At 51.0% G+C, this 22,058-nt stretch overlaps 1 long non-coding RNA gene across 1 annotated transcript; it reads left to right on the top strand.

Moving 5' to 3' along the window:
• Positions 1-97: 97 nt before the first annotated feature.
• Positions 98-6,272, top strand: LOC141418800 (uncharacterized). The gene is made up of 3 exons (XR_012443444.1): positions 98-316; positions 3,608-3,808; positions 4,128-6,272. It is a non-coding gene; the product is annotated as an uncharacterized lncRNA (long non-coding RNA).
• Positions 6,273-22,058: the final 15,786 nt, after the last annotated feature.

The following is a 22,058-nucleotide window of genomic DNA, read 5'->3' as shown; positions in this document are numbered from 1 at the left end:
GCCCGGCCGGGACTTCTTTATGGGCCATAGGGCGCGTGGGAGGGGGCGGGGCCAGGGCGCGGGGGGGGCGGGGCCAGAGCGCGGGAGGGGGCGGGGACGGTTGAGCGTCCAACCGTCCGCGTGAGTAATCCTTCCGCCAAACGGGCTGAGCAAATAGGCCTCCGGCCGGAGCGTGAGTTGCAAAGTTGCACGCGGGAGTTGGAACAACAGGGGAAGAGGCAGCTGGGCACTGCGAGGGTCGCCACCTCCGCGGGATCCTTGAGGCCAGATGTTTGCAGACCTGGCCGTGTCCGGAAGCCCACCGAGGATTCCGGAGGTCTAGGAATTTACTCTTTCGTATAAATCTGGGGTGGGGATGGAGAGGAAGACTAATAAAGAGAAGTAGATGGATTTATTTTGGATTAAATATGCTGGGACTTGGGGAGGAAGGAGAGAAAGGTAATTGGTGGCTAAAGAGAGAAGCCAAAATGTCAACAGTTAGTTAATTCATTGTGAGTGATGGAGCTCTGAGTATCTGTATACTAACTTATGTTCGCTTCTGTAACTTTTCACTGTGGGGAGGGTGAGGGAACCCCCCCAAAATTGTCACCCCTATCCTGGGATTATGTCTCTGGACTCGGGGAGTTACATAATCATCGGAGCGGTTACCCCGATTCCAGCCCGAGCCAGGTTGGAGCGCGCGCAGCAGATGGAGGGGGAATTTGCGCCTTTCGCGCGCGCGGGGTGGGAAAGGGAGAGCGGGTGGAGAAGCCGCCCTGCGCGCGCCCTCGGGGCTGCAGGCTCCCCGAGAAGCCCTTTCCCCCCCTCTCCTGGGGTCCCCCCAATCGTGCCACCTCGGGGGCCGCGCGTCGCAGCTAGAGGGACTTGCCTCGCAGCCCGCGCTCATCGAACACATCTGCTTCCTCGCCTGACCTTGTCTTTTTTAAACCTTGTTTCTCCCAGCAGCACTTTACAGTTTGCAAACTCTCTCCCTCCCCCGAGAAATTAATTTTGTTTCTCAGGACACGTGGGATGCACGGATTCCCTTCTCCGTGTGCCAACAAGGTGGTTGCCAGAACTGGGCATCCGTTTTCGGAAGCTTTGCCTTCTCCGGGGCTGCGGTGGGGTGGGATGGGGTCCATGCCCCCTGATCCTTGCCTTCTCACTGCTGGGCTTACCTGCCGGGGCTCAGCAGCCCACTCCACTTTGCCCGGTCACCAACTCTCCAAGCTACGGCTCTGCCCACCAAGTCACACAAGTGTCATTTAATAGCTCAAGGCACTGAGCCCAGTTGATGACGTTTGGGGTCGGTGTCCAGGGCTGCTGTGAACTTCTCTGAACTTCGTTGGTGGAGGTCCAGGTGACTTGGACAATGACAATGGCATTTGAAGCAGGAGTATGAAAGAGGGCGACTGGCTCAGCAGACAAATATGTATGGGGCAACTCTGTGGTGCCAAGCATTGTTCTAGGCAGGGAAGCAAAGGAGAGGACGACAAACAAGGCCTTTCCTTCATGGAGAGTCATTTAGTAAGCCAGACAGACACTAAATAAAGATGCCCACAAAAATATCAGCTTCTGATAAGTGCAGTGAAGAAAAAAAAAAATCCTGCAGTCCTTTTCTTAGTGTGTGCCAAAAATTATCTCACTGAATCCCAAAAGAATCCTAAGACTTATGTACTGTTCGAGTCACCCCCACTGTACGGGTGAGGAAAGTGAGGCACAGAGAGGTTAGATTATTTATTGAAAGTTACTGGGTGGAAGCCACTAGACACATCATTGCTGTGGAACCCAGTGGAATGATCCATCGGTCCCTCCACCCACTCTACAAGTGTCAGAATCCCTTATGCCAAATGGTAGCCCTGTTGATCTCTGTCCATATCATGAGGGTTGGAAGAGGACTTCAGACAGAGCTGGTACATGGGACAGCCTCTGACCACCTGCCATCTCCACTGGGCAACTCCCTTCCAGGGAACATTTATGCAAATCAGCTGGCTTGAGAGTGGCCAGGCTCCTGGTGAGAAGCTGAACCAGTTCTAGGAACCAGCAAACAGCTGCCCAAGAGAAGAACCAGTCTCCATTGTCCTTTTTCCACCATTATCAACACGCATGACTTCCCTAAGGACAGTGGGCTAGTGGCTATGCTGAGCAGTCAGGGCTTCCCTTCCCTCTCTGGGCCTCAGTTTACCTATCTGAAAAGGGAGGAGAGGATTCAAAAGCGGTTTTCAAGCTGTGTTCTCTGGGGGCGCTTTCCTAGGAGTGGCTGAAAAGAGGGGAATTCTGGTTAAAATACTTGGAAACCACTAACATCCTTCTGAGCACTGAGGCTTTGAGGGGGATCCCATTTCCCAAAGGGATCAGATCATTGATATAAAAGACCTCAGCCAGCTGGATGGGACTGTGGTGCAATTAGAACCCTGTCCCATCTCCGGTTCACTGGGGTCACATGGGAAACTTGGACCTGATGTGGCTAGATCCTGAGTTTTCAGGAAATCTTGGACATAGGATTTTTTTTTTTTTTTTGGTAGTATTGGGGTTTGAACTCAGGACTTGGAGTGTGCAAGGCGGGTGCCCTACCACTTGAGCCACACCTCCAGCCTTTTTCTTCCTTAGTTGTTTTTAAGATCGGGTCTCACTTTTTGCCCAGGCTGACCTGGACCTTGATCCTTCTATTTATGCTTCTCACAGTAGCTGGGAGGACAAGTGTGTGCCACTGTGCCCAGCTATTGGTTGAGGTGGGGTCTCGTGAAGTGCCTGCCAGGACTGGCCTCGCACTGTCATCCTCCTGCTCTCAGCCTCCAAAGTAACTAGGATTACAGCCACCAATGCCTGGCTGAAATGTTCCTATTTTGAAAATTGGTCATGAACTCACACTTTTCTGCAATAGGAGGAGGCAGACTGAACATCTTAACAATTTGGAACTCTGTTCTGGAGGGTGGGGAATGAAATATCCCCCCTCCATTCACTATTTGTGAGCTTTAGGAAGTTGTTACATGCCCAAAAGTTGGTGATAAGACTGCCCAGCCAATCTAGACCTCCTCAGATGCTCTGTAGGTCTTGGGCAAAAATTCGGGTGAAATCTCTCTCACAATATGCACATTTTCAGTTCACTGTCCCATGGTGTTACGGGCAGACAATAGCATTTAAAAAAATTCAAAGCATTTTTAATAAATTTTAAGGGTGGGTGTGGTGCCTCATGCCTGTAATCCCAGTTACTGGGGTGGGGGTAGAGATTGGAAGGACTGAAGTTCGAGGCTAGCCAGGCAAAAAGTTAGCATCTCAATCAGTTAGGTGGGCATGCTAGTGCATGCCTGTCATCCCAGCTATGCAGGAGTTTAGGTAGGAGGTTGGCAGTCCAGGTCAGCCCGGGCCAAAATGCCAAGACCTTACCCAAAAAACAACTAAAGCACAAAGGGCTGGGGGCATGGCTTAAGTGGTTGAGCACCGGCCTAGCAAGTCCAAGGTCCTGAGTTCAAACCCCAGTACTAGTTGTTGTTGTTTTAAGCGATAGAACATACAATGTACATACAAACGAGGTATTTTGGTATTTCTGGTGCATGTCTACATTGTGGAGTGTTGAAATTGTGTTAAACCCAGCTACTCAAAAATTTGTCGTTTCTTTTTTTTGCAGTACTGAATTCAAACTACGATTCTCCTGGGTAGCTAAGATTACAGGCGTGAGCCACCCGCGTCCCAGGAAAAATTTGTCATTTCTTTATTGTGAAAACTTTCAAAATCCTTTCCTCTGAAGTACCATTGTGATGGTTCATCTCGATTGCCACCTTGCTTGGATTGAGAGACTCAGATCTATATCACTGTCCTCCGGGTGTCTGTGAGTTGACGAATGCTTTGACCAATGGATGGATTCACGGTGTGGGCAGTGGGTAGTGGGACTGGAGGATGTGGGTTGCTGGGACTGTGTCTTGGATCTTGTCCCCGGCCCCTTCGTGTCATTCTCTTCACTTCCTGGCTGCCACCCTCTTCCTCCATGATGCTTCTGTCTTGCCACCGGCCTTAAAGAATGGATTCAGCCCTATGAAACCATCAGGCAAAAATAAATCCTTTCTCCCTTAAGTTCTTTGGGGTTTTGTTTTGGTTTGGTGTTTTTTTAAGAAAGTCTCTGTTTTCATGTTTCTGTGTTTCTTCTACAGGGCTAAAGATCCAACCCAGGGCCTTTGGTGGCTAGGCAAGAACTCTACCACTGAACAACATCCCCAACCTTTTGAGACAGGTCTCACTATGGGGCCCAGGTTGGCCTTAAGCTCCGGATCCTCCTACCTCACCGTCCCAGTGCTGGGATTATAGGTGTGCACCACCACGCCCAGCTTGCTTCAACTAGGTGATTGTCATCTAAGTGTTGTTTCAGTGGTGGAACTCAGCAACAGTGCATGGCTGGTATCTACTGTCACTGTACTGGGTAAGAGTATATCACAACTTCTGTCCTATCTAACTGTAGCTCAGTCCCCATTGGTCACCCGCTCCCCGTCCCTCCCTTCCTCCTTCTGCCCCAGCAGAACACCTCTCTACTCTCAGCTTCTAGGAGACCCAAGATGAGTGAGCTCATGCTGCCCTTGACGTCCTGAGCCTAGTTTGTTTTGCTAAACACAGTGGCCTCTGGTTCCATGGAGTGGTTGTATGTGACATGGTCTCACCAGGTTGTTTTTGTTTTTTATGAATGCATAGTGTTGTGTGGCGTTTGCACGGCACATTTTCCTGACTCGGATTGGGTGTTTCAGCTGCTGTTTCACAGCCATTGTGGAACACAGGCCTCTTCTTTTTCTGCAGATGTTTCTCGCAGTCCTGCTCTGTGGAGCCCCGTGTGAGAAGCTGGGGACACAGACACAAAAAGTGAATGGCCCAGAAACGGTTCCTGGCCTCGAGGAGCTCCCAGCCTAGTGGAAGAGGCAGCAGTTTCAGGGCACAGTGAGGTTTATAAAAGCCGTAGAAAGGGCCATGTGACCACAGAGAAGGTAAACTGAGGATTTGATGTTTGAGTTGGAGCAGAGCAGCCACTGGTGGGATAGGTAGCAAGCTGTCCCCACTGCACAGTCATTGGAACTGAGCTCCCACAAAGGCTGGCTTACCTCCAGGACCAGCGTCCAGGACACTGAGGGGCTGACCCCCCGCTAGAGACTGGCAGCTCGGCACCCCCGTGCCTGTGCCCATCGACACTGTCTTCAGACACTACTTGGTCCCCCAGGGGCCCAACACCCTACCCCCCAGTGAGAACCAGGGCCTTAGAGCAGCTGAGGCTGGGCCTTGGAATCGGCCCACTTTCTTTTTTGGTTTTTTTGAGAGAGGGTCTTGCTATGTAGCCTGTGTTTGAGGCCCTGGATTCCATCCCCAGCACCAAAAAAAAAAGGGGGGAGGGCTGCTAGAGGTTTGGCATGAGCAGTAGAGTACACCTAACAAATGTGAAGCCCTGAGTTCAAAATCCAGTCCCACCCCCCCCCAAAAAAAAAGAAAAAAAAGAATGGTGGGCACAGTGACTCACTCCTGTAATCCCACCTACTTGGGAGGATCGAAGTTTAAGGCAGCCCAAATAGTTTGAGACCTCCATCTTCAAAATCCGAGCAAAATGGACTGGAGGTGTGGCTCAAGAAGGAGAGCACCTGCTTTGCAAGCACAAAGCCCTGAGTGCAAACCCCAGTCCCACCAAAAAAACAAAACAAAAAAACATGAACACCAAAGGACCTGCATGCTAACACCTGGCCGCAGTTGGCTTAGATTTTTTTAGGTAACGAAGAATCATAGTGACATGCCCTTTGACTTTCCTGCCCGAGGCTCAGCCAGCTACAGCCTGGGATGGCTCTACAGGTGGCTGTGGCCCCCACTGGCTTACAGCCACAGATGAACTCACAGTCGACAGGAAGAACCCCAGAGCCTCAGCCCCGGGGGCAGATGTGAGTTTTCAGAAAGCCAGATTTCCTCAACTGAAGACTGATGGATGGTGGAACTTCCCATGTTTATGGGTATAAAATGTCCTTCCAGGTATGAAATGCTGCAGTGGTGACAGACAACTGTTTTTTTTTTAATGTACATTTAGCAGCTGGGTGCTGGTGACTCACGCCTGTAATCCTAGCTACATAGGAGGCAGAGATTAGGAGGACAGTAGTTTGAGGCCAGCCTGGGCAAATGGTTTGTGAGAACCTATCTCAAAAATATCCTTCACAAAGAAAGGGCTGGTGTAGGCCCTGAGTTCAAACCCAAGAACTGCAAAAATAAATAAAATAAAATAAAATAAATGTACATTTGGCAAGAGGAAAAACCCAATCATAGGAGGGTTGCAAAGTGACTTGTGGTATGTTTATGCCGTGATGGGAACGGGTGACCCAAGCTGCAAGAGGTCACATGGGCTACATCACAAAGCCAGTGGCAGGTGAGCCAAAGCGAGCTGGGGAAGGCTGAGGATGAGAGGATGTTATTTATGTGAAAGTTCAAAAATGAAGAAACAATATTACATATTTCAAACAGCAGTCCCCAAACCTTTGGGGAAGTCACACTGTGTTGTAACGATATTTTATATCCCGAGCCAGCACGGGTACAGAGATGTAAAAATTGAACATTTTGTAAGACAAACCTTAAAGCACCACCTGTAATGCACACGGATCACGTTCTGTTCTGCCCTAGCCTCCTATCTGGTCTTGTCCTGTTTTTTTTATTGTTGCTTGGTTTTTGTTTTGTGGCAGGGTCTCACTATGGAGCCCAGGCTGGCCTGGAGTCAGCATCCAGTATCCCGAGATTACAGGCGTGAACCACCGTACCCGATTTCTGTCCTTGTTTTTTAAAATGCTGTTTGTGATGCTTTAAAGTGAGTTTTCAACTACCAAAGGTTGGCAACCAGCAGTCTCTAAAATACTGGTTTAGGAATATATACTTATACAGCAAAAATGAAAAGATGAGAGAGAGAGAGAGAGAGAGAGAGAGAGCCGTCATACTCGAGAGAAGCATACTGCTAATGCAATTTGCAGTCTAAGCCTTTGCTTCCTAACCTGGAAGGTGATTAGGTAGCAGTTTGCTTGCTATACAACTGTTTTGTTTTTTAGGTGGTCCTGGGATTTGAACCCAGTACTTCACACTTGCTTTACCGCTTGAGCCACTCTGCCAGCCTGCTGTACAACTTCTTAAAAGTCAACTTTTACTCAGGGGCGACTTGCATTTGGTAACACGGACCCAGGTGAACACCACAGTGCAGTGAATTTTGGCCAGGTGAACACACCCGTGTGGTCCTGTCCCAACAAGAGATAGGCGTTTATTTCATCGCCCCTGAAAGTTCCTCCGTGTCTCTTTGCAGTCTGTCATCCTCCCCAGCCCCTGCCGTGGGCAGCATGGAGTTCAGGTCCAGATGGTGTTTAATAGTTTAGGGAAATGGGGGCGGGCAGGGTGGCTCTTTTCGTGTCTGACTTCCTTGCTCAGGATCCAGTTTTAAAGCTTTGTCCGTGAGGCTCAGATCAGCCATTTCTGAGGAGTATTCACCCTACGGCTAGGTAAGGCTCTTTCTCCATCTACCCGTTGGAGGCATTTGGGTTATTTCTGGTTTGACCATCATCTGTCATTTTTATGCCCAAGGTTTACCAAAATAAAATAAACATACAATTTGAGATGGTTTCAAAAAAAGAAAAGGGAAACGCAGAAAACCATGAAGAGGCCAGGTACAGTGCTCAAGCCTGTAATGCTAGCTACTCAGAAGGTGGAGATTGGGAGGATGGAGGTTCAAGCGTAGCCCAGGCAAATAGTTCTTGAGACCCCATCTCAATTAATAACCTGGGCATGTTGGCTGACACCTGTTATCCCAGCTACATGGGAAGTGCAAATAGGATCACAGTCCAGGCCAGCGTGGACGTACAGTGAGACCCTATCTTAAAAATAACCAACACCAAATCCTAGCTACTCAGGAGGCAGAAATCAGGAGGATCTGGGTTTGAAGCCAGCCCAGGCAAATAGTTCATGAGACCCTATCTGGAAAATAACAGTCACAAAAAGGGGTTGGCAGAGTGGCTCAAGGTGAAGGCCCTGATTCAAGCCCCAGTACCACAAAAAAAAAAGCTAAAAGGGCCATTGGTGTGGCTCAGGTTGTAGAGCGTCTACCTAGCAAGTGAAAGGCCCTGAGTTCAAACCCCAGTACCATCAAAGAAACACAAAAACACTAGAAGAAGAACAAATACAGCCCTTCCCTGTTATTCTGCCCATTTGCCGGGTATCAAAGCCCTGTGTCCAGGCTTTCTGCCAACGCTCCAGGAAACCAGTGAGTGCTATCTGCTGATCAGCCACCTGGAAGAGAAACCAGTTGTCCCTTGAGGCCATCTCGGTTTCTGTACTGCCTGACCTTTTCTCAGGAAAGTATTGATCATGATCAGGGGGCCTGTAAATCCTTCTTCACCTCTCATATCCTTGAGGCCAGGGCTACCCAGTCTTCCACCATACATTAATGGTTTCTGGGATGAGAGCTGTCACCAGCCTTAGCCCTGCTGTCTGCTCATACAGCGTCACCTGAGCCCACAGGGACATCTGGCCAGACTTCTGGTCCTCAGAGCCAAGAGCTGACTTATAGGGCCTGCCTCAGCACAAACTGCCTTTTCTGCTTAGGAGTTTTCAAACCTCATCTCTTAGCTGGGTGTGGTGGTACATACCTATAATCCCAGCACTGAGGCAGGAGGATCAAGAGTTCTAGGCCAGTCTGGGCTACATAGTGAGTCCCTGTCTCATAAACCAAAAAAAGAAAAAAGAACAGAATCAAAACCGGACCAAAACAAAAAGATCCCATCTCTTCCTCATGGCCCTGGAATTAGAGTAAAATCACCACCTTGGAGCCCTCAGCAACCAAACTGGTTGTGAGTGACCCAGAGCTGCTGGCTGCCCCCTCCGGGGTTTGCTATGGCCAAGTCCTGCCCAGCTACATTGGCCTTGACCAGGTTCTCACCTATTGCCTGGAGTCCGACAGCTGTGATGGAAGTCTGGCTCTGTCCCCTAGGTGGTTGGGTGGCTTTTTGCAGGCAACTTGATGTCATCTTTACAGAGCTCAGAACTGGATGAAAGGATGTGTATGGGGTCTTAGCACAGTCCCAGTACACAGTGGGGGAGTTGCATTTTCCAAAACTGACCGTAAGGATATTTCTTAGTCCCCACCCTCTTCCGAGAACTGTTCCTCTTCCCCATCCAGAGGTAGCATCTACTGTCTGTCCCCCTGCCTGTGGCATCGTGCCTACAGTGGAAGGGATGTCCGGTGGCTTTGGAGTCTTCTATCTGGGTCACTTTCTCCTGGGACACCTGCTCTCGGAGCCCTGCCACCGTGTTGCAAGGAGGCCAAGGTCACACAGAGAGTTGGCCCAGGTGAGAGCCAGGTAGCAGCTAGTGTCAACAGCTGGCCACTGAGCGATCTTTCTAGCCACCCAGGAGGGGCCAAATAGAGCCACGAGTCACCTTATACCCAAACTGCAAATTTGTGAGCCAAATAAATAATCGAGCAGGTCTCCAGGGGTTCTCCACATAAAACGATAATCAGAACACGATGAGAGCCTCGGTGTGGTGCCAGGCCGCTTGGCTCACACCTCCCTCTCCCCTCCATCAGCAAATCCAGATCCATCCCAAACCCAGCCCCAAGTCCAAGCCACCACTGTCTCTGGCCCAGAGGACAAGGTCAGTGATTTTTACTCAGGCCTTCCTGCCACTCGCCTCCAGCCCAGCCCAGAACCACTTCACAGAAACAAATGGGCCACTCTGGAAGCTGAGTGCACACATCTCAGCTGTGAAACCTGGAATAAAATCCAGACTCCTGGCTGTCTACAAACAGGTGAACTCATGAGTGAACTTGAAGAATAGAGGAGGAGGAGGAAGGAGGAGAGAGGGGAAGAGCCAGTTTTTGTGGTGTAAATACTGCCAGTTTCAAGCTACTAATCCAACCCTGTGCTCTCAGGGTGGCATGTCTTGGTGGTTTGCCGCTGGATTCCCAGTGTCTGGGTCATGCCCAGCACATAGGCCATGCTCAGTACAAATTTGGATAGCCAGAAGGATTGAGGTTATCTAGAGATTGGAAAGATAGAGGTTTGAGGCCAGCTGGTGGGGGGAGGACCGGAGAGGGGGTAAGCTATTGAGACCCCATCTCAACAGATAGCTGGACATGGTGGTGCATGCCCATTATCCCAGCTATTTGGGAAGTGTAAATCTTACCAAATAGATCTAAGCCGACCCAAGAGACCATATTTCAAAAATAACTAAAGCAGCTGGATGCTGGTGACTCACACCTATAATCCTAGCTCCTTGGGAGGCTGAAATCGGGAGGATCATGGTTTGAGGCCACTTCTCCTCCTCCTCCTCTTCTTCTTCTTCTTCCCCTCCACCCCCCCTTCTTCCCTGTACTGGATTTGAACTCAGGGCCTCTCACTTGCTAGGCAGGTACTCTACCACTCGAGCTACAACCCCAGCCCAGGAATAAATAGCTCTTAATTGATTTTCTTTTCCAAGCCTGAAGCCAGCATGACAATAGCATCAAGGGAAATAAAATTTTTTTTAAAATCTCCCCTCCCTCGATTACTATTCATAGTGTCTCCAATCTGCAGGCAGGGGTCCTTCTCTACTCGGATAGGAATTGTGGGTAGGCGAGGAGAAGCTCTTCCAGGACTGACGGTCCTGGGCCTTCGAGTGCCCAAGGCCTAGGGGCTGGACTGGCCAACTGAGGCTCACAGCTCCGAAGGTCTGTTGCTCCAGGCTTTTGAAGCCAAAGGCTCTAGGCACTCAGTGACTCTGGGATTCAACCACCAGCAGCTGGGCACTTGGCAGCTGTTGTGATCCTGAGCTTCCAGCAGCAGTGGGCGGCAGCAGACACATCTGCTAGTGCGACAGCTCCCCGCTGGGCCTGGGGTGTTGGGACTCTCAGTTCCTAAGCTGGTGTTAGAGCTGTCCTCCCTCCCACAGTCCCAAGGCCGGCAGAGAAGGTAGCCAGCTTCATCTCCCCAGGACATGGAACAAAATCCTTGGATCTGACTCTCAGTGGTCCAAGAGCTGGGAATCACACAGGCCAGAGGCGACACCCAAGTCACATGACCACCTGGGCACTGGAAGTGAAATGCCACCCCCTTGACCACATGTAGCAGCAGGGGAAGGGGTGTCCCGAGGAAAATCAAGTTACTGTGATTGGAAGGCAGCTGGAAAGATGGGGTGTATGGGTACAGACGCAGGTCAGTACACAGCACTGAGCTGGAAGGCAATTGCTGGCCACCTTTCTCTGAGTTCTAACCTGGGTATCACTGGTTGCATCAGAAAATGATTTCTGAAATTTGTGTGGCAGTTCTGGCCTGCCGTCTCCTGCCAAAACAGAATAAAAGAAGACGAAGGGAAAAAAAGGCCTCTGCCAGGATAGAAAGGGCCCAGCTGCTTACTGAATGGGCCTGGCAGGAAGGTGGACAGAAGGATGGCCATTGAGGTCAAGGCCAAGGAGGACGGGAGGAAGTGACACCTGTAGCCTTGGGGCAGCCCACAGCCTCCTGTCCTAGCGACCTCAGGCAGGATCGGATAATGATGGGCACCTGTGACTCAGTCTCTAAAGAAAGGGTCAGCATGGAGCAGGTTTGCCCAGACAAGATGGGGGCTGGAGTCCAGGGGAGATGGGACAGCCTGAAAATGCACAAACAGGAGCAAAATAAAACAAGAAGGACGGGAGCCATGGAAGTGTCATTCTGGGTGCAAAGCCCAGGGACACAAGCGCGTACTGGGTTTTCCTCTGTGACAGTGACACAAGTTCACGTGCAGAGAGCTCAGGACCTGTGTGGGCGATCTACCAGGGCCTCGGGGATTTCCTCTGCGCCTTTTGTGTTTGCTGATGCTTTCAGGGTTGCAGGGAAGCTCACTCTGTCTCCTTTAGTGAGGAACCCCAAAGTCACACAGCAGAGGCCCAGAGATGTGACCCCTGCCGGGAGGAACGGAGCAATCTCCTGTCCCACAAGGACCAGGACTGAGTGTCAGCCCATCTCCCTTTGCGTGTTAGGGTCTGGAGTCCTGCACGGGAGCCGTAAATACTGCTGAGCCAATTATGTCTTCCTGCTGCCCTAACACAGCCGCTTCCTGCTTGCGTGGGAAATCCTGCGCGCAGCACTGCAGTCAGACCAGCAGAGTCCCTTGCGCGCGTCTTTCAGTGTTATTTAAACATTTTAAACTGTGGCTATTATTTAATTATGATTGTATCTGTCTTTTATTTGCCATGCTGGGGATCCAACTCAGAGCCTCATGCACTCCAGGCAAGCACTCCACCTCAGAGCCCCGTCCCAGTCCTAATCAGGACTGCAAACACCTGAGGCCCAGAGAGGTTAAGTGGTGTGCCCCGTGTCACACAGTAAGGGTGGATCGAGGACTTGTGGCCTACTCCAGAGGCCCCTTTCTCAACTATGAGGGGTCCCCCTTCCCTGATCCGTGTGCTGAAATGTCCATAGCGGTATGATCTGAGCTGGTGCAAGTGGCAGGTTTGTTCATGCCTGATTCTCTTCCAAACATTTTATGTGAATCGTGCCAAGTGCAAGCTCACAAAAGGTCCCACGAAGGAACACTGTAATTATCCCTGTTCACAGATGTGGAGGCAGAGTCACAGGAAGTGAGGTGAGTGGCTCTTGAGGGGACCAGAAAGGATTCAAAGCAGGCAGCTGGCTGCCAGAGCCGCCTTTCTGTGCCTACAGAAAGGCTGATGGTTAAACTTCGGGCTCTGCACTCGCCTCCCTAAGTGTTGCCTCCACACCCCTCACTCACCTCCCTCTTGTCCTACGTCTGCTGCCCACACCCGGGCTTGGCTCTGCCCTCCAGGGCTTGCTTGGCAGACGCAGGGGTAAATTGGAAGTGCCAGGGAGCTGGCTGGACCTGGGAACCTCCTTCAACCCATGACAGATGCAACTGGGTGGATAAAGACCACAGATGCCCTGTCTTGAGGATGGGGTGACTCCCTGGTGTGACCCCCCTCTCACAGGACTGACCCTCCCCCTTGCCCACAGTGGTAATTTGCTTGGTAAAATGTATCTTTTGTTAGTCAGCTGTCTGTTACAGTAACAAAATACCAGAGAAGACCAACTTAAAAAGAGGAAAGGTTTGTTTTGGCTCAGTTAAGTTTAGTGCATGGTTGCTTTTGAGCCTGTGATGGGGCAGCATGTCATGGTGGGAGGAGAGAGAGAGACAGAGAGACAGAGAGAGAAAGAGAGAGAAGTGGAGAGGGGAGAGGAGAAGAGAGGAGAAAGGAGAGAGAGGGGAGGGAGGAGGAGAAGAGGGGAGAGGGGCTAGGTCCTAGTACCCCCTTCTTCAAGGGCACATTCCCAGTGACCTCACTTCCTCCCGCTAGGCCCCACCTCTTAAAGGTTCCATCACCTCCCAATGGTGGCACAGGCTGGCCACCAACCCCTTAACACCCTGGCCTGGTGGGGGACTCTTATGCAAACTATAGCACCCTTCCCTGTCTCCCTCCTGAAGTTTCCTGGAATCGCCTTCCAAGCAAACACCGTGTGGTGGGATCCTTGTCTCTGAGTGTGTTGTGGACTGACAATAAATCCGAGCCTGAAGTTCCACCCAGTGCACCTCTGCCTATGACCTCTGCAGATGTTGTCTGTCTGTTGTGCAAACAACAAACACCAGCAGCAGCGAGAAACCTGGCCACATCTGGGGGGCAGGGGTGTATGTTATTGCCTGTGCACCCTGGATGTATGCATGGGTGTGAAGTTGGGTGTGCACAGACCTCTTTGACAGGTTGCTTCCACACCATAAAAACTTGCTTGAAATTTCCAGGTCAGAGCCAGGCACAGTGGCACATGCCCACAATCCTAGCTATTTGGAAGATAGAGATCAGGAAGATGGTGGTTTGAGGCCATCCTGGGAAAAACATTAGTGAGACACCATCTCAACCAATAGGCTGAGAGAGGTAGTGAGTGTCTATAATCCCAGATACTCAGAGAAAATGGTAGCTATGGTCTTGAGGCCTGGGTGGGGCATGACACAGCTGCTCCTCAGACAGTCTACTTTTTAATTCTCATTTTTGGTGGTGCTGGGAGAGGCAGGAGAGAAAACTTTAGAACAGTAGTCCAGTCCACCATGGTGGCCCCTGGATTACAAGTCCTTACTTCTCTCTCATCGCACTCCAAACATGCCCTCACCCCCAGGGAGACCCAAGATGGTCACAGTGGTGTCACAGCATGGCCTCCAGCAGCTCGGGCGTCTCCTCTGTACTTGGAGAAATGTCTTTGACTTCGCAAACCTCTGCTGTGGGACCTCGTGCTGCCCAAGGAGGACAGAGCACATTGTCACTGCTCCCATGGGGTGACCTGGGGATGGACCTTTCTGTAGTAAGAGGGCTAAAGTCCCCCCGGGTCACAGCAAGAGAGGACCATGACAGTACCAAGGATGATGACAATCGCACACCGTGTGCATCAGGAAGGTGTTCAGAACTGTGACTCAGTTTACCATCACAACACCTTTTACTTAGTCCATCCCATTGGCTAGCATGATAACAAGCCCATTTTACAGATATGGAGGCTGAGGCTTTGGGAGCTGACTCCGTCTCACAGAATCATCTGCCTAGTGACTGAGACAAGCCCCTTCCTGCCCACCCTAGATGATGGCGTAGGGTCCAAAGACCACCCTGTTCTCAGCTTGGCACCGGTGGCTCACACCTATAATCCCAGCTACTTAGGAGGCAGAGATCAGGAGGATCGCAGTTTGAAGCCAGCCTGGACAGACAGTTCAGAGACCCCATCTTTAAAATAACCGGAGCACTCTGCTGGAAGGTTCCAGCATATTTGCAGCTAACAGATTTCTAAAAAGCAGAATGACAACTGTCCCCAGCCTCCAGCTTTCATCCTCAACTGTTTTCCAGAGGCCTCTGGTCAAGGTGCCACCTTCCAGGCAGAAGCATGGGAAGGCAGATGTGTCCAGTGCCACACAGCTCTGGGGGACATGAGCCCAGGGTGCCTATCTGAGGTGCTGCCCACTGCACCCCCAACCCCTGGGAGTGTCCCCTGGCTTCGGGGTCCCTCCCTATGCTGGCTTTTGAGTCTGTCTAGGGACAGGGTTCCCTCGGTTGAGCCTTTGGATCACAGGGCCTGTCAGTTTCCTCCTTTGCAAGAAGAAGGCTGGCCCTGCACTTGAGGGGTGCCCAGTCCCTCTCGAGAGGCCGCGTGGACACCCCGGGACCCCCACGCTGGATTAAGTGGCAGGAGAGAAAGGTGAATCAGGACATTAAAGCTGACATTAAAGGATGCAGGGGGGAGAACGGGGTGCACACGTGTGTCCCCCACATGTCTGGCGGAGCTGGGAAAGCCAGGAAGTCGTTCGCTCGTCCAGCTGTTTCCGTCTCAATATGCTCACATCTGGTGGCCCAGAAACCCCCGGGGACTTGAGGGGAGGAGGGCAGAGAGAGAGAGAGAGAGAGAGAGAGGGAGAGAGAGAGAGGGAGAGAGAGGAAGGGAGGGAGGGCAGATCCGCACAGGGAAGGGGAAGGAAAATATTGAGTTCAAACAAGAGCTGGCAGGCTTTCCTCTTCTGTCAAACTCTGGGAGCGCCATATTGCAAAACGCAAAGAAGGATGGTTAAAATGTTCTTAATGTAAGTCACTGCTCCCAAACGGGGGATTATTTTGCTGCAGCTTTCCCTTTCTCCTCATGGCAGAAGAACTTTCTGGCCAGGCACCAGTGGCTCACTCCTGTAATCCCAGCTACTCAGAAGGCAGAGATCAGGAGGATGGAGATTCGAGACCCTATCTCGAAAAAAACCCATCACAAAAAAGGGCTGGTGGAGTGGCTCAAGGTGAAGTCCCTGAGTTCAAAGTCCAGTAGTGCCAAAAAAAAGGGGCATGGACACAGGTTCTGTGCAAATCCTATGCTTTTTTTGTTTGATTTTGAGACAGGGCCTCAAAACCATAGCCGACTGCCCTTCCTGCGTCAGTCTGCCCAGTGCTGGGATTACAGGTATGTGCCACCAAGCTTGGCTGTGACATTTTATATCAGGGATGTGACATCAGCATGTGTGGTGCATCCTGGGCGTGGGGGCGTCTGGGACCAATCCCAGTGGACACCGAGTGCTGGCTGTGTCAGTATCCAGAACCTGCCTGAAACATGGCAGAGGTCAAATGTAGGTCCACACACGGAGGCAGAGGTGACAGCTTTTGCTAGCGAATTGGGCGTGGATGTCTAAATATTTCCCAACTTAGAAACCTAGTTTCCTTGATGCCTGGCTGTGACCTGGTAGCCCACAGGTGAAAAGGGCTGAGTTCCTGCTGGGCTGGTCTGGCCCCCTGAGCCCTGCCCTAGTGGTGGCTGGATATGCCACCAGGGCAGGGTCAGCGGCTGCTGTGTCCACAGGTGACTGGACCCCCAGGAAACTGTGGTGGCACTGGGCCATCAGCCTCAGGCTTTTTGGGCAGCTCTAGTTTACACTTCACAGGCACAGGGACAGGAGGTGGCATGGCTGTCTGGGGATTTGTCCGAGACCACAGTTTGGATGATCCACAGCAGTCACCTTTAAATTAGAGCCCTTCACTCAAGTTCCCAGCTCATTAATGCCACACGGTAGGTGATCCGGAAATATCTGTTTAAAAAGATGAAGGAATCTTTCAAATGCTGTACATAAGCTCACCCGACTCAATGTCAAATTCTGCACCTCAGCAATCCCTCCCAAAGGCAAGGGGCCAGGAGGGCCATGAGGAGGAGCTCTTGTTTCTGTTTTATGCAGAAGGGACTCACAGGCAAAGTGACATTTGAGCAAGAGAAGCAAAGGAATGAGTCATGAGGGTATCTGGATGGTGGGGTAGGGGGTATAGAACAGCAGTACAAAGGCCCTGGGGCAGGAGGGTGGCTGGTATGCTTAAGGAACAACGAGAAGGCTGATGTGGCTGGAATGAAGTCAGTGAAATCCCACAGGAGATGATGTGACCACAGGGTAAATCCTGTAGAACCTAGCACCCACGCTAAAGGGACTTTTTACTTTGTGATGGGGGCCATCAGAGGACTGAGAGCCCAGAACTGAGTTTCTTTCTTTTTTTTTTTTTTTTTTGGTGACACTGGGGTTTGAACTCAGGGCCTACATCTTGAGCCACTCCACCAGCCCTTTTTTGTGATGGATTTTTTGAGATAGGATCTCACAAACTATTTGCCCAGGCTGACTTCAAACTGCAACCGTCCTGATCTCTGTCTCCTGAGTAGCTAGGATTACAGAAGTGAGCCACCGGTGCCTGGCCAGGTTACATCTTAAGAGGTTCCCTTGGCTGCTGGGTGGAAAACAGGCCAGGCAGAAGCAGGGGCACCAGCGAGGAGCCCAGTGCCTTGGCCAAGGGAGAAACGGTGTCCCTGGACTGGCGGAGATGGGCAAAGCGGTCAGATTCTGAGTGGGTGGTGGAGGCAGAGGACAGCGCCAGTGTGGCCCAAGCAACTGAAGGACAGAGTGAGCAGCAACTGTGGTTCTCGCTGGGACCACAGATCAGGAGTTCAATGTCAGACAAGGACTCTGGAGCCAGACACTGGAATCCAATCACAGGCCGCACTGCACAGGTGACCTCCCTTACTGTTTTGCTTCCTCCCATGCCACACTCCCAGTGACCTCTTAAAGGTCCCACCATGTCTAATAGTGCCACACTGAAGAACAAACGTTTAGCACAGACCATTGGGAGGACATTCCAGATCCGGTCTAGCAGATCTCGAATATTCTGGGTTTTTTTTTCTATCCTTTAAGACTCTGGGACATAACAGAAAAGTGCGCGGTTCTTAAGCACAAATCAGCAATTTTATGTACACGTAAAATCTCATTTTTCAAAAGTGACGTATCCTTGACATAATATTTTGCACTTTCCGTGATCAGCGTTCACCTGATCGCTTCAATTAAGCCCATTCACTTTGACCTTGACTTTCAGGCACCACTGGCTTTTGGGAGGCAGATTTCTCATAAATGAGGAGCAGGGAGACACTCAACAGATCGCACAAGGATTCAAAGACAGCTGATGGTGACACAGGACCGACTGCATTTTCTGAGCTGTGGGATGTTCATGGAATTTAAAACTCTTGCTTTTGAAATTTCCTTTGATTTTTAAAATTTGGTATTATTGTTGTCATTATTTTTTGGCAGTACTGGGGTTTGAACTCAGGGCCTTGTGATTTCGAGGATGGCACTCTACCAACTTGAGCCACTCCACTAGCTGGCTGTTTTGTGTTGAGTATTTTTGAGATAAGTTCTCTTGAACTATTTTCCTGGGCTGGCTTCGAACCGTGATCCTCCTGATCTCTGCCTCCTGAGTAGCTGGGATTACAGGCGTGAGCCACCAGCACCCGGCTACCTATACATTACATTTTTTTTTTTGATTGCTCTTGGTCGAATGGTGTGTAATAAATCTGAGTGAGGTGGACTTACATATTAATTTACTCACTCCCCCGGCCACCCCCTTCCTCAGCTTATACAGTATGCTCGGCCACGTGTCACTGACTGACCGGTAAGGCCAGCTTTTGATAGATCATTCTGGAAGATACGCTATCCTTCACCCCCTTTGGTGGGAGAAGAGGGGTACACACAGTTCCCCAAAGTGGGTGGCAGCTGCCTTTTCCTCTTTTCTTTTCAACATTTGTTCTTGAGTGGGCATCGCACTCCAGCCATTCAACAGTCAAAGGAGCTGAAAGGCTATTTCCTTGAAAACGCTCCCCTCCATTTCACCCCCACCCCTCACTTCCACTCTGCAGAGATGGTGGCATGCACACACGTGGGTTTTCTCAAATCCTCTTAAAACTCCTCCTTCCTAGTGACCGCACACATTCCTTCCGAGGACACAATAAGGACTCCTCTCTGTTTTTGGCCACTGCACAGTACTTCATCAAACAGAAGGAAATGTCCCTTTCCGAGGCTGGCTCAGCAGCCTGGGGTCTTCTAGTCCCTGCCTCACCTCCCTGTGCCCCTGAGCAGAGGACATGGAGGCTGGTGGTGCCGGCAGGACTCCACCAGTCTTGGAGGCTGTAGCTGGGAGGCCCCACCTTCCTGCCTCTCCAGTCATTTGCAACCCTAAGGCTGGTCCCACTCTTTGTTTCCAGAAACTTCCCTGGCTTGTTTATGGTCCTTTTTGCCCTTGTTCCTGTGGCCAAGTAGGTCACCAGCTGGCCTCGGTCCGCCCCCACTCCACTTCCAATCCTGATTGTCCACCCACACAGACATGCAGCTGTTACACAGCTGCGTCAGGGCCCCTGGCCTGTGCCCTCCCGGTCCAGCATGGTGACCCTGGCAGATAAGAGTCACTGTTGGTCACAGGATGCAGTGAGTTCCCATGATATGCCAGGCTGTCTGGCAGCCTGTTACAAGTTGATACCTAGTTCCCAGAACAAGTCTGCCAAGTAGGTGTTATTGCTCCCATTTTATGGTTGGGGAAACCAAGGCTCTGAGAGGGGAGGGCCTGAATTTGAACCCACAGATGCCAGATGCCTGGGTGACCCTTCCAGGCTCCCTGAGTTGTGAAGCAGTAACCTCATTAAGTAGGTGTTGACTGAGTGAATGAGAGAATGGATAGATATTTCTCTGAGTAAGTCCCGTGTGGCAGGCTCTGGTCTGGGGACGAGGCGTAGATCATGGACGAGACAGCCTCCTCGGAGGTGCCATTTTAATTTGGGAAGACAATCCACACAAGTAAATAAATGAACAAATAAAAAAACAAGGCAATGAAACAGTGCTGGAAACTACAGAGGAAATCTAATCAGATGTGGTGGGGCAGTGACTGGTGGGAACCAGGCAGGGTGTCCAACATTAGGTAGAGATGGGGTCTCTAAGAGGTCTTAGGACTGAGAAGAAGGAGCCAGCTTCCCAAATAGGTCAGAGGAGGGGAGGGGATTCTGGGTAGAAGAAACAGCAAGTGCAAGGGTCCTGAGGTTGGCTCGAGCTTGGTGTGTAACGGGAGAGCTGTAGGTGCTGAAGTTGAACAGCTGCTAAAACGTGAAGGGCCCAAGGACACACTGTGGTGTGGCCGGAGAGGATGCAGGTGATCCTGCACAGGTCCTGGCCCAAGACAGCCATGACCTTGACCAAGGTTGGGACCATGGAGACAAGGGAGATGGGGTTGGGGAAACATCTGGAAAGGAGAGCCAGGGTTGATGAATTACATGTGACTGATGGTGCAGGGTGACTGGGAAGGATGCACAGTGGAAGGGGTGGGGCCATTTTTTGGAGATGAAGATAAGACCAGAGCGAGGCTGGGTGAGGATGGGGGGACCTGGGATGCTGGGCACATTGCTGCCCAGTGGACAGGAAGTCCACGAGCCACACATCCATGTGATTTAAAGTGACAAGGCTGAATGGGAGTGAGTGGAGACGGGCGAGGACAGTCCCCTTCCCGAGTAAGAGATGAAGTCACCCAGGGTGAGAGCTGGTGACCTGGGACATCCTGCAGCTCAGCCTCTTGCCCACAGCCAGAGGGTCCCCCAGGGGGTGGCTGTGGTGTTTCAGATGTGGATTTTAGCCAGTGTCCCCAGGGCCTTGTTCTGCCCAGTACCCTCCTACCATAGGCCCTCAGATGACCATCGTCTGCATTTTCTGTTTACCTAACACCTTCCTCGAGAACTTCAAAACTTTGGCTGTGGTCCCCGAGAGCTGCTGTCCTTCCCCAAGGGCCTTTTCCAGAATGCAGGCCACAAAACTGAGACAACAGGTAATTTATTCCAGGTCACCAGGGGGAGGACGGGGCTGCCTAGAGAACCAAGGTGGTGGGTCACTCATTCACCACATCTACAGTGGTGTGGGACCCAGAGGAACAGGAAAAGAAAAAGAAATTCTCAGAGCGAGAAAGGTGTGGGGGAAGAAGACATCTTGAATCCAGATCTCAAGAAGAGCGAGGACTTTAGTACAGAAGCTGGGCAATATTTGCGGTAATTTCTGATATAATAGCATTGCTTTTTATTTGCAGTACTGGGATTTGAACTCAGGGCCTTGAGCTTGCTAGGGAGGTGCTCCACTACTTAAGCCACGCCCCCAGCCCTTTTTTTTGCTTTAATCATTTTCCAGATAGGGTCTTGAGTTCTTGTCTGTGACTCACCTTGGACAGCAATCCTTCTATTACCCAGGTAGCTGGGAAGACAGGTATACACCACCGCTCTCAGCTTGTTGGTTGAGTTGCAGGTCTTACTAAACTTTTGCCTAGTCTGGCCTCAAACTGTAATCCTCCAGATCTCTGCCTCCCAAGTAGCTGGGATTACAGCTGTGAGCCACTACACCCAGCCCTTGTAATATCATCTGAAGTCTCTACTGGGAAATTTCAGCAAAGGTTGTTGTCTGTCATTGCTTTGGGACTTAGATTTGTGGTTGAGGGTGGACCAGCATGCTGAAACTGGTCCTTGGAAGGTCCTGGGGTCACGAGCACACCTGGGTGATGTCGGGACTCACCTTAAGGGCTTGAGGAATATCGTGGAACACTTCTTGCTCCCGGAAGAAGTCTGTGCATAGGAAATGGGAGACATACTGACTGACGCTAACCTGCCAGGCATAAAGGAAAAGCCTGTGGAGGACAGTGTTGGTAGCCAGTATCCAAGATGGCCTCCAGGCCACGGGTGTTCCTCTCCTTTGCTGGGTAGCAAATGATCACAACAGCACCCATTTGTTCTCCCAGTTTCTGCAGGCCAGGTGTTACTTGCTGGGTGGCTCACCAGCCTGAGATCCAGGTGTCGGGCACTTACATACTTGTCAGAGACCCAGGGTCCTCTTGTGAGTTATTGGCAGTATTCATTTCCTGTGAACCTATGATGTAGGTCCTGTTTTCTTGCTAGCTGAAGCTAGGAACATACAGTAGGAGTCAAATATTTTTATTTGTGGTGCTGGGGCTGGAACCCAGGGCCTCATGCATGCTAGGCAGACGCCCTGTCGCTGAGCCACACTCAGTGTCTAGAGGCTGTTCTCAGGTCTTTGCTGTGAGCCCCTCTTCGGTTTACTTGCAGTTATTTACCTCTTTGAGGCCATCAGGAGAAAGCGTTTTTGATTTGAATCTCTGACCTCTTTCAAGGGCTTATCTGATTAGGTTAGGCCCCTCAGGGCCTTTTTGATTGACTCAAGTTCAACTGGTTAGCATCTTCAGCACACATGCAAGATCCCAAGACAGGCGTGGTGGTGCATGC

The sequence above is a fragment of the Castor canadensis genome, chromosome 18 (assembly GCF_047511655.1).
Source record: "Castor canadensis chromosome 18, mCasCan1.hap1v2, whole genome shotgun sequence".
Lineage (NCBI taxonomy): Eukaryota > Metazoa > Chordata > Mammalia > Rodentia > Castoridae > Castor > Castor canadensis.
This window is presented reverse-complemented; position numbering and strand designations above follow the sequence as displayed.